Source organism: Gavialis gangeticus, unplaced genomic scaffold (assembly GCF_001723915.1).
Source record: "Gavialis gangeticus isolate Ggan-Ray unplaced genomic scaffold, GavGan_comp1, whole genome shotgun sequence".
Taxonomy (NCBI): Eukaryota; Metazoa; Chordata; order Crocodylia; family Gavialidae; genus Gavialis; species Gavialis gangeticus.
This window is the reverse complement of record NW_017729012.1, coordinates 5,596-17,859: the sequence shown is the minus strand read 5'-3', so window position 1 is coordinate 17,859 and position 12,264 is coordinate 5,596.

Below are 12,264 nucleotides of genomic sequence, written 5' to 3'. Positions count from 1 at the left end.
CAACGCGGCTCATTGCTGCCCGGGGAGCTGCGGGCGAGGGGACAGCCCCCGGGGGCACCCCTGGGTGGCACAAACCCTCTGCTGCCCAAGGCAACGTGGCTCATTGCTGCCCGGGGGAGCTGTGGGCGAGGAGACAGCCCCCGGGGGCACCCCTGGGCTGCGCAAACCCTCTGCTGCCCAAGGCAACGCAGCTCATCACTGCCCGGGGAGCTGCGGGCGAGGGGACAGCCCCCGGGGGCACCCCTGGGGGGCACAAACCCTCTGCTGCCCAAGGCAACACGGCTCATCGCTGCCCAGACAGCTGCAGACAAGGGGACAGCCCCCGGGGGCACCCCTGGGCTGCACAAACCCTCTGCTGCCCAAGGCAATGTGGCTCATTGCTGCCCGGGGGAGCTGCGGGCGAGGGGACAGCCCCTGGGGGCACCCCTGGGCTGCGCAAACCCTCTGCCACCCAAGGCAACGTGGCTCATCACTGCCCAGGCAGCTGCAGACGAGGGGACAGCCCCCGGGGGCACCCCTAGGCTGGACAGACCCTAAAGCAGCCTTTGTTTCAGCTGACAAGAGCCTCCCAGGCCCCCCTAGCCTCTGCCAGAAGTCATATTCGTAGAGGTTCATGTCCACGTGCACCCACTGTGATGGGCCGCGCACCCCCTGGAAGCGCCAGCCATGAAACGGGAAGCGCACGTCCAGTTTCCCCACTGGTGGTTTCGCGCTCGGCAGTTGGCTGCTGGGGGACCCCCCTCTGGCGGCAATTGGGTGCCCCCCCAGACTCAGGAGGCACCAGTTGCCCATGCGGGAGCTCCCCACTGATGACACTCCTGTGGCTGCCTGCGGGAGCTCCCTGCTTGCCACTGCCACGCTCCCATTGCCGACACCTGCGGGAGCTCATGGTGCCCCCCCAGCCACAAGACGTTCATGATGGTGGGGACCCCCTTATGTACTTATAGGCTGGGGGTACTTAAGTACGTATGTACTTAGGTTGACCTGGGGTTCCCAGAAGAGGGCTCTGCTTGGTGGCTGAGGTTGAGGCCCCACACGCCCGTTGCTAGGAATATGTGGTGTTTACTCATTCACTTAAGCTGGAGATAATATTTAACCGCCAGTGGATCGCTTGTTTTCTTGCTTTGCTGGTAGGAGGCAAAGTAAAAAGTTCTTCCAACGTCCCCTGGTAGTGGTGATCTTGGAGGAGGGCTCGGGGCCGAGTTCGTAGCTCTGAACTGCCCCTGCAGACAAATGCAAGACAATAGTTGCTTTCTTGCTGTAGGAAAGGGGTCGGCCCTCAACAGTTGTTCCCTGACAGGCAGCAGCAACAGTGGATCTAAGCTTCTGTGCCCGGAAAGAGTGGGCAAATGAGGCTCAATTCTGCCCTGATTTACACCGCAGCGTAATGTTGCGTTAGACATACATTGGGGCACGTTTCAGGTGAAAGAGCCTTCGGCAGCTCCTACAAGGGGAAGCAAGGTATCTTCTCTTTTGCTTAAAGTTTCAGCTACTAGAATTGAGTTATTAAGTGGTACTTCCAGGTCTCTCTTTTGTTTATTCCTCATGATTAGGTGGAAATGCACATTAAAATACAGTTTTGGATATTTGGGAGTAAAATGCTGTGATTTTTTTAAAAGTCAAACTCTTATATTGGTGGGGGTGGTTGACATGTGATATTTGAGCACTGAGGTTGGCCCTGAGAACATAAAAATATAACAAGTGCCACACTGGGCCAGAGCGGTGGTCCATTTAGCTTAGTATCCTGTATCTGAGAGGGGCAAATGCAAAAGTAGATGTTATAGATGGAGAGCACTGAACCAGGTACCCCTAGAGTGATCTGTCCTATTCAATACGCTCTCTGGCGTTCACCGTTATAGGTTTAGAGATGCCAGAGGAACCGTCCCCAACCATTTTGTTCAACAGCCATTAATACAGATCTATCATCCATTAATTTATCTATTCCCTTTTTGAATCTGGCTATGCTATTTGCCTCTACCACCTCCTACGACAGTGAATTCAACAAGTTAATTATGCATTGTGTAAAGTGTGCATATGCATGGATAGAGCAATCAGGACTCATGGTAGAAGTGATATCTTTTATTAGACGAACTGGATTTTTGCAACAACAAAAAAATCTTTAAGTGCAAGCTTTCGGGCACAAACACCCTTCACCCTACAAAGATTGTAAAACTTCTCCTGGGAAGAAGTGAAAGTTCATATTTCATGGGAGAGTTGAAGATGTGGTATGTATGGATCAAATTCTAATATGGATAGGACCAAAATGCCGCTGGAGCATAGCAGCAAGACCAGAGGTTTGTTAGAAATGGTTTTCCATGAGATACTTAGACATTTGTTTTTAAAAAAACAAACAAAAAACAAAACATTTTCAACTGAAAACAAAAGAATTCAGGCAGGTATCACTTTTTCCAACAAAAAGAAAAAGGGAATTAAAGGAAAGCAAACTCCTTGCAAGAAAATATTAAATCAAAAGTTCATTTTTCTGTCACAACATTTTGGACCAACCCTAAGCAGCACATGCCAGATCCAAGAAAATAAGCTTTGTTTGGTGCTTTCTGACATAGGCAAATAATAACTATTAAGGCATAATATTTATGAATCTGCCCCTTTGCCGATGCATTTGGGATATTGCACAATACACGTTCAAATGCATCCGATGTGGGGGGAAAGATCTCACAGCAAATTACAGTCCATTTTTTCAGCCTTGCTGTCTCCTGTTTTTAGGACAAGGGGTTTTTTGCTCCATGTTTAGACATTTAAAATTATGCCCATCATCTTTCTGGTTTTGTTTGAAAGCTCCCCTTCCCAAGTTGTCACAGCTGGACACAGCCTTGGGAATAGTGCAGCCTCCACAAACAATGACAAAACCATCACGAAACACGTAATATAAAACCAAATAACAGATGAGAAAAGCAAACCGAGTGACATAATTAAGGGCCGGGGGGGAGAGTGCTTAGACACTCCATTTCAAAGCTGCCTAAGGGATTTAGATGTCCAGCCCCCGCTAGAAGCTTTGAACAGCAATTCCTAAGTCCTAAAAGATTAAACTCCTCTCTCTCCAATTTGAGCTTTGATGTAGCTATGATTCCTTTTTAAGTTTGACAACAAAGACTTTTTCAACTAGAATAATTTAGAGACAATCTTAGGGCCTGATCTAGTAGCATAACACAAAAAGGGCAGCCAGGGCACCCGCCCTGGCTGCCAACTTAGGTACCCACTGCTACTCTCTCAGCCACCACACTACCATGTTCGGAGCCCAGGGCACAGAACTGCCCAGCACACTTCTTGCCTGATCCAAATGCTACCTTTCCAGTCGTAGTTTTGGGGTCAGTTCCTTATCTTTTTCTGCACAAAAGAAGCCAAACAGAATCCTGTAGAGGCATAACAACTGCCCAAGACACGTAGCACCGATCTATCTCATTAAAACAAAACCCACTCTGTCCAAATGAGAAGCTTCTTGAAATCTGTCCAGGGCAATGAAATCAACCTTTTTCTTCCAGCATAAAAGAGGCCCCCCCATCTATATCAGGGGTTTAACCACATTTTGGAATCGTGGGGAACATCCTGCTAAAAACTGTTTCAAACATGGCTTTCTAGGCCACTGTTGGGGATCACACTGTTGGAAAGGAGTGACCTCTATTTAAGAATCAGGCTTCTAATCACAGCCTTAAAACTATCTTGCCTCAGCTCCGCAAGCCACGATAGAAGCGATTTACCCTGAACTTTGTTCTGATCCATTCATCCGCTCTTATGAAAATGTATGTCGTATTCTACAATAAAAAAAAAACCAGGCACTACAGCTCAGAGTGACCACAATGGTTGTGAGATTAGTGCTCAAATTTTATGTACGGGTCTCATTGTATTTCTAAAGCAACCATTGCCATATAGCTTCTAAGTGCTGATATAACATCATATTACACTCCAAAATATGTTTTAAATACCCGGTGTAGCTGGAGCCTTGGAAATGATCTGTCTTAAAGTGAGGTCTTGCTCTGAAGGGTGACTCCAAAAACAGTGGGGGGCGGGTGCTCCAACTTATTTCATCTCAATGATTTCCAGAACAAATGAGCTCAGTGTACTCATAAAACATATTTTTTGTAATCGATGCCAGCCCAGCGAACTCAGTCTGGGCTCTGAGGATCAAGCCTGGAGTTTTTCAGTCTTGCACACATCAGCAGCAGCAATAAAGGTTTACAAGCCAGTAACGGTTTAACAGCCAAAGGTTTAACAGTCCATGACACTGGTACAAGCCCATTGCTTCAGTGGCCTTGCTCCAACATTATTGACTGGAACTAGACAAAGCACTTCATCAGTGATACATGGGGGCGGGGAGCGATACTATTATTATTTGTTGCTTATTGCTAGTAGTCTCCATGACATGTAAGTTAGACCAACACAAATCCTATATCCACCTTCTGAAAAAGTTATTTAGAATGGCTCAGAGCCTGCAGCTCAACCCTTCAGAGTCAGGACCTCAATTTCTTTCCATCACTGCACATGGAAGTACTAATAATATGCTAAGACTGCCTGCAAGCAGAACCAAGATTCGGTCAACTCCAAGAATCAGAACATCAGCACTGAAGGTGTTTACTTCACTGCGTACGACATTTTTAATTCAGCTCTGTGTTTTATAACCATGGCTCACCTTTAGGCATTATGAAGTTTTCTTAAGGTCTGTGAATCATCTTTACTCAAACCAGTAACACTCAAGGAGACAATCCTTTTGAAACCAGAACTGGATAATTTGTATAAGCAAAAGTTGCACGATCATTTTCCTAATGTTTGACAGAGGAGTTCATCAGATTTAAATATACTTCCCCCCCGATAATATATTGCATAAATAGATACATATTCTAGTTCAGCTATTATAGTACCTTCAACAACTGGACTATCATTTTTAAGCGCGCAGTATAAACACTACCACAAATCTCTCACGAATCCTGCAAAGATTCTTTTTAAAAAAAAAATCTGTCTCACTTGATTGGGAGACAGGAAAGGAACACTCTATTACCTAATCTATTAAATGTTCCAAGAGTTATTTCACATTAAAGTTTGATGCCAGATTGTGTGTGTGTATGTGTGTGTGTGCACGCGCGTGCGTGTGCTTTTGTAAAACTCTATGTAGCTATTTTGGCAGGTCTGCGCTGATCCATTGCCATTTTTTTTTGAGTGTTTGGAATCTCTGATATCAACACTGTGCTGGAATAAAACAATGTTAGACAAAAATAGCTTTATTTGCTGCTATAAATCTTTAAAAATTCTCCTTGAGGTCTGAGAGTGAAAATTTGGCACATCCCGCTGACCATGAGATCATTCACATTAAACTTAATCCAATCAATTAACTCCTACCCCTGTAAAGGCAGTCCGTAAATATTAAATCCAAAGGCTATCAATTGACATACATGTTCTTGGGTCACTTGCTAGCACATGTAAAGTATGATAAAATAGGCTGTTATTCAATCAACAATGTAACATGGAGCTAAAACAAATATTGAGTCAGTGCTAGCTGGCCACAAGAAAGTGATTCATATGTTCCCTTTAACATTTAAGCTTGACTTTGGAATTTGTTGGGGTGGAGGGTTGATTATTATGAGGTCTGTGTGTTCACGTTTTAGTTCCACTTCATGCAGAGCAATTGGCTTTCATAATATTTGTATGCTGTATTTTATATTATGGAGACATAGCTAATGATGGTTTTGTGCGATCGCAGCGCATGCTGAAACAGCCACTTCAGGGGCAAACAAGGATGGCAAAAGATCAAGCAGAGTGCAAGACTCAAGCACAACAGTGATTTGTGAGGGGATTTCAGACACTGGTTTAGTTTTGTCCTTAATGTGTAAATAGGGATAGACCCGTCAAATCCCATGGAGTTATACTGATACACATCAGCTGCAGATCTGGCCATAAGTGTTTGCAAAGCACTTTGAGCATTGTTTAAAAAATGCAGTGGACGTAGCAGTTTGATTTACGCAAGCCTAACTTTATTAATGTCATTAAGGATACTTCTAATTTATTTTGCTGCAAGTGGGAGTGGAATTGGGCTCTTTGCTTTAAGGTAATTTACTCTGAAGCCCCCTGTACAGTTTTACTTCCACTCCAAGGAAGCTCGGGGGCTGGGGTGGCATTTCCTTCCAGCTCTCCCTCAGAGGCACAGGATTGGGAATGGAAAAAATCTGCTGGCGTGTTTATATTGTGAAGGGGGCAGCACAATGAAGGGTTAAAAAGGAGGCTTCCAGCCTTTGTCACAGCACTCCTTCCACCGAGATCTGTTTTCTCTCATAAGATTTACGTCGGTGCGGTGACATCATGCTCCTTTATCTTCTTTGGAACAAGGCAAAGTTCCACATAGGGCCTTCCTCTGCTCCTTCCTTTCAACCTCCTGAGTCGGTCTCTGCTGCGTTACAGTCTGGATGGCTTCTGAGCAACCAAAGCAGATGTCAGATGTCCAAAGCCTTCATTCTACCAGGTCCTTGGTGCAGACAGGCTCCAGAATCCCTGCAGGCAGTTGCTTGCAAGATTGGGGCCAAAGCTATGTTGGCAAAAGACTTTGATTTCCCTTTGTTTCCAGTCTGCGATGACACTCTGTGGACTTCATGGGTTGAACGTAGGCCAGATTTTTGCTCCAATTATCCATTTCAGAAAGAGCCAGAACCATTGCAAAGGGACCCCAGTATAATGACAGGGGTATGGGACAGAAGTTGCATAAACTGGTTTGACCCAAATCAGTTAAGTCTGATATTGCATTTAACGAGGTTTATCTTAAACCAGTTTTGGCCATTTTGAAACTGGTTTATGTGCACTGAACTTATGCTCTGTTACAGGTTTAAACCGGTTTCTGATCACTTAAACTGGTTTATGTGTAGCTTCTGTCCCTAGCCTGGGAGTAACTTTGCTGACTTCCATGAGAGGCTCTGGGTTAGTACTGTGAAAAAAATCCATCCCTTATCTCATATTACTAGTGTACTTTTGAAATGAATGTCTGCAAAAATTGCTTGCATCCACCAATATTTTAACTAAAGGTGCACTGATACACCGGTCCATATCATATTGGCACTGATACAAGGAAAATTGACATTAACAGCAATTGGCGTTTTTTGGCTGATGCGGCCAATAACGTCGTCAGTAAGTGCTGCATGCACGCGCACAGCTACAGCATGCATACAGCCAGCCCGGCACCTTGGAGAGCAGTGTCTGGACGGTAAGTCTGTTGGAGGGGAAGGGGCAAGAGGAGGAAAGGGGCATGCACGGGTGGCTGTGGCAAAGTGGGGATCCCTGGCTGGCCGCAGTTAGCTCCCCACCTGCCTCTGGGCAATGCCGCCCACTTGTCTCACCCACCACACCTTGTTGGCAATTAATAAAGTTGTTAATTAAGGTGGGAAGCTACTTATTGTTGCACCCTGATATTAGAGGGGGGGCTATCTGCAGCTCCATTCCATCCCTACACCACAGCCCAAGCCTCGCAGGTGGCATCTCAGACAGTCAGCTGAACCCTCGCCTTCGCCCATGAGCTGTGGTCCTCAACCGTGGGGACCTTCAGCTTCCATAAGCCCTAGCCCCATCTCAGGCCCAGTTGGGACCCCAAGCTTCTGCGTTCATTGTGGGTGTCCCTTGCGGTGGGTCCCTGGCCCTTTTGACCCTCAGGTCCTGGCCCCAGAACTGACCAGTTGAGTCCCTCAGCAGGGTCTTTGTCTCCTGCCTGCATTTATGGAGTGCGGTTCCCCATTCCCAGCTCAGGTGCTCCTGGGAGTGTGCCTGGCCCTGTGGGGTCTCTCTCCAACTGTCTCAGGCGCTTCCAGAAGCTTACCTGGCCTCTACTTCTCCTTTGATGATGTTCCCCTTGCGCACACCATGACTGGTGCTCCAGGGTCTCACAGGGACTTTCACTCCCCACCTGGAGCAGCAGGTCATTGTGCTTGGCAATTGCTGTTATTTTCAACCCACCCAAAGGTGAGGGCTGGGGTTAAGGCTCCCCTACCCACCTTTCACCAGGGTGATCACTGGCTTGGCATTTCCTGGGGGCTCCCGTGCCACTGAGAGCCCCACCAGGCCACCCACTCCTGGCAGGGTGCAGTTTTAGGTCATGCCCAGGAGCCTCCAAACCATCCCCTACAGTGCCTCCCTTACCTCCAGGATGATACCAGTGGCCTTACAGCCAGGCCATGTTGCTGCCTCACCTGTCAGCAGGGGACTGATCGGGTTATAAAGGCAGCCAGGGATTTAAAATGGCTGCCCCAATCAGGAACATGCTGGCAGTTTGGCTCAGGCCCTTCAAGTAGCAGGCACCTACAGTGCCCTGCCAAAATGTGGGGGCAGACTGAGGCCTCTGCAGTGAGGGGCTGGGGCTGGGGCAGGTGCTGTCCAGGTGCGGCAAAGCACAGGACAGAGCCAGGAGTGGCTTGTCTGGGGAGCACGGGGAGACACAGCAGCTCCTGCTGCTACGTGCAACCCCAAGGGAGCCATGGGAGGCATGTGCCCCCCGATCTGTGCCTGGGGTGATGGCGCACTGTTGCTGCAAGCTGGGGCCGGCACTGGCATGGGGCTTTTCCCAGTGGGGGGTGGACTAGACCATGGCTGCTCTCAGGGTGGGCAGTGGCACTGGGGGCGGGGCTACAGGGGTGCTATGACGAATTCTGGGGTGGCTGTAGCTTCCCTGTAGGCTTCCATCCCCAGTGCCGCTGCCACCCACCTAGAGCGCAGCCCTGGCCCAACCCCCCTGCCGGGAAGACCCCAGTACCACCTCTGGCCCCAGTCCGCAGCGGCAGCCTGCCTTTGCCCCACGCACAGATATGGGGGGTACACACACCCATGGCTGCCCTGGCAGTATACACAGCTGCAGAATGCACCCTCCCGCCCCTCACACCCCCCAGACAAGCCTCTCGTGGCTCTACCCAGCCCCAGCTGGGCAGCGCCTGCCCCTGTCCCTGCCCCACTCCCTCCCTCACCGCAGGGGCCTCTATCTGCCATCTCCCCTCAACAAACTTACCAGCCAGACACTGCTCTCCAAGCTGCCAGGCTGCATATTGGCAGTCAGCTTGGTATTGGTCAATATAGCTGGGTAATAATTGGCCATCGGTATCGACCCAAAAAATCTTTATTGGTGCACCTCTAATTTTAACCATGGGGTTTAAAGCACCAAACAGGGACTACCCAAAATCATTTGGTGTTATACCACTTCAAATTGCTAGTCAATTTAGCTTAACATGCCTATCATTTACCCACTTGTACATCTGGAATAAGCCTGTGCAATCCATGGAATTACAGCAGTGGAAACTGATGAAAGAAGAGAAACGCATCTCCAGAATCAAGAAAGGGTATAATCTGAAGGTGGGATCCCCGGGCTCTGAGGTGGGGCTGATCCTGCCACTGCCATACATTTTAAATTAATCAAAGCTGATGAAAATCTCCCTCTAAGGTACTGATTCTCAACCAGATGCCAGGGCACCCTGGGGTGCTGCCAGATCCTTTAAATGGGTGTTAGAAGGTATGAGGAGACAAGCAGATAAACTGAGCAGGTAAGCCAGGCTCAGGCTTGTCCCTGCCTGGAAGATCCCCTCACCCCTACTCTCCAGCCCCTGTGTAAAGAGGGAAGCACTGCAATACATGAATTAAAAATTGAAATTGGGTGCTACTCAAGTCACAAAAGTTAAGGAGGGGTGCCTTGAGTACAGCGAGGGCTGCCTTGAGTCCAAAAAGGTTGAGAATCACTGCTCTAAAGCATCCCTTCCTGCCACTGATTTACATCAGTTGAGGATTTGGCTGATGAATGCTTTGGTTGTTTGAGACCTTTCACTGTGAATTCTATCAGAAAGGGGATTACCTGGTCCCCACGGGGTTGAATTGCCTTTGATAGGTTCTTGGAGTTAGCCCAGGACTCTGCGGCAAGTGATTTTGTCATTAGTTTACAGTTTGTTGTTGCCACTATCATGCAAATCTTAACATGATAAATGGTAACACAATGCAGCTACTTGTGTAATTCTTCTAAACCAAATATAGACTGTCTTTTTAAAATAGTTTTAGAGGAAGGAAGGAAAGAGGTGGCTGTCATGGTAATCACATTACCAGGTGTGCAGAGTATTCTTATGCAGCATGCATCTGTGCTGCATTTTTTTTTAAAACCTGGAGAACAAAAGAAGCGCCATGCTGGATCTGACTCCGGGTACATCTACCCCAGTGTCCTGCCTCTCAGTGTGGCAGAGCGGGGATGGTAAGGGAAAGGCTATTTATGCAGAATCTGTCTGGACCGACCTGTCTCCTGACCTTCTCCCTACAACTTCAAGTATTCCAAGGACTAGCACATCCTAATTTTGAGGCTGCACCTCTACCGCTCGCATTTAATGCCCAATGATGGATCTATCCTCCACGATTCTGTCCAATTCTTTTTTGAACCTGATTAAATTATCAGCCCCAAGCAACTTGTGGCACACCATGATTCCTTTCCCCTCCAAAATTCCAGAAAATGAGATTTATAGGCGCACAATGCTTTGAAGAAGGGAAGAGGCTTGGATAACTTCCAGCCACCAGTCTCTAGCAAATCCCAAAATGCAAGCCGAATATCTATACAAAAATTGTGTTAGTGATATCGCTATGAGGGCTTGAGGGGGCGGGGAGCGGTGCAATTTTGCTGATGTTGTCCTATGACAACACAGCGCAACATAGTGTGGAGGGGATTCTAGTTCACTTATTAGGTACTAGGTGGATTTAGCTATCTAAATGTGATCCTACCCCATCCTGCTGAAAAACAATGCAAAAAGTGGGTGGGTCCTCTCCCTCCTTGGTACATTCTTGAGAGTTTTATCTTAAGGTTAATGACCCCTCCTTACAAAGGCAGATAAGCTAATGGTCTGCCAGGGACTTGAGAAAGGTATGAATTGGATTGTAAAGTGCACTCAGGCACCAAACAGCTAGAATAGGATCAGGCTCAGCTATACCAGTAGTAAGGTTCCTTATTTTGGTTTATGTACCCTCTCACACAGGACTGAGCTACACTGGTATGAGCATCTTTGTAGAGGAGCATCTTTGCCACGTCTACGCTGAAAACCATCCGAGTTAGTCAAAAGACTCCTTCTTGACTACAGCAGCTTTAGATCGGGCCCGTGGAAGAGAAATGGTGACTCCCATGTCAGCGCTGCCCTGAGAACAGAAATCGTGCCAGGATTTGTCCCAGCCTGCGGAGTGGCTGTGCACACAGGATACGTTATTTACAGCAGGTTGCCATGTACATAGAAAGTTTAAAGTTAGTTTGTCCCGCAGGCAGACGCATTCCATGGTGCTCCCACAGCAAACTGTCCTCTAAATAGAATATTTACAGAGGCCACATTGCACTTGCCTTAATCCAGAAATGCTCGGCAGCCTGGAGAAACCTCTAGCTTTGTAAAATATAGAAATATATGATTTACGCCTTGGAGCCCCACACGGGGAGGCTGATGCACAGGCTCCTTTCTATTTCTCCTCTTTCTTACTAAAAAAAAAAAGTCAGAAACACAAGACCCCACCTTGCAAAGTGTTGTGCACTGCCCCAGAAATGCTGCGTGACCCTCAAATCCCACTGTAGTCAGCAGGGGTGGATCTGGAGGATGGGAGGGCACAGTTGGACCTCTCTTTGGCTGTGCCACACGTGAGTTGTTGGCATGAGGCCTGGCTGGAGCCCTTGTTTCCACGGGGCTGCCGCTGTTGCTCATCTCCTACTTTCTCCTGATTCCAAATTCAGCGGGGAGGAGGAGGGTGGGGACAATGAACAGCAGTATCGTTCACGCCTTCAGCTCCAGAGCAACATGAAAGCAGAGGCCCCAGTCCAGCCAGCTCCCTACACCCATCACCTGGTGAGCTCAAAGCTCGTGGCATACATGGAACTGGCATGGCATACAAGGAGCCCATGATGACCAGGCAGTGAGCTTAGAGCTCACTGTGCATGCAAGACACGGCCAAAGGGGAACAGGGAGCACCCCTCTTACCCTGCTCCTGGATCCATTGGGATCTACTGGTAGTCAGAGGGGCAGATCCCACTCCATCTACCGGTCTCCCTGCATCCACAGATGCTTAGGGTCTCCTAAGCATCTGTGGATGCAGGGAGACCAGTAGATGTCGTGTACCTTGATTTTAGCAAGGCTTTTGATACGGTCTCCCACAGCATTCTCCCAGGCAAGCTAAGGAAGTATGGGCTGGATGAATGGACTGTAAGGTGGATAGAAAACTGGCTGGAGCATCAGGCTCAGAGACTAGTAAACAATGGCTCCATGTTTAGCTGGCAGCTGGTATCAACTGGGG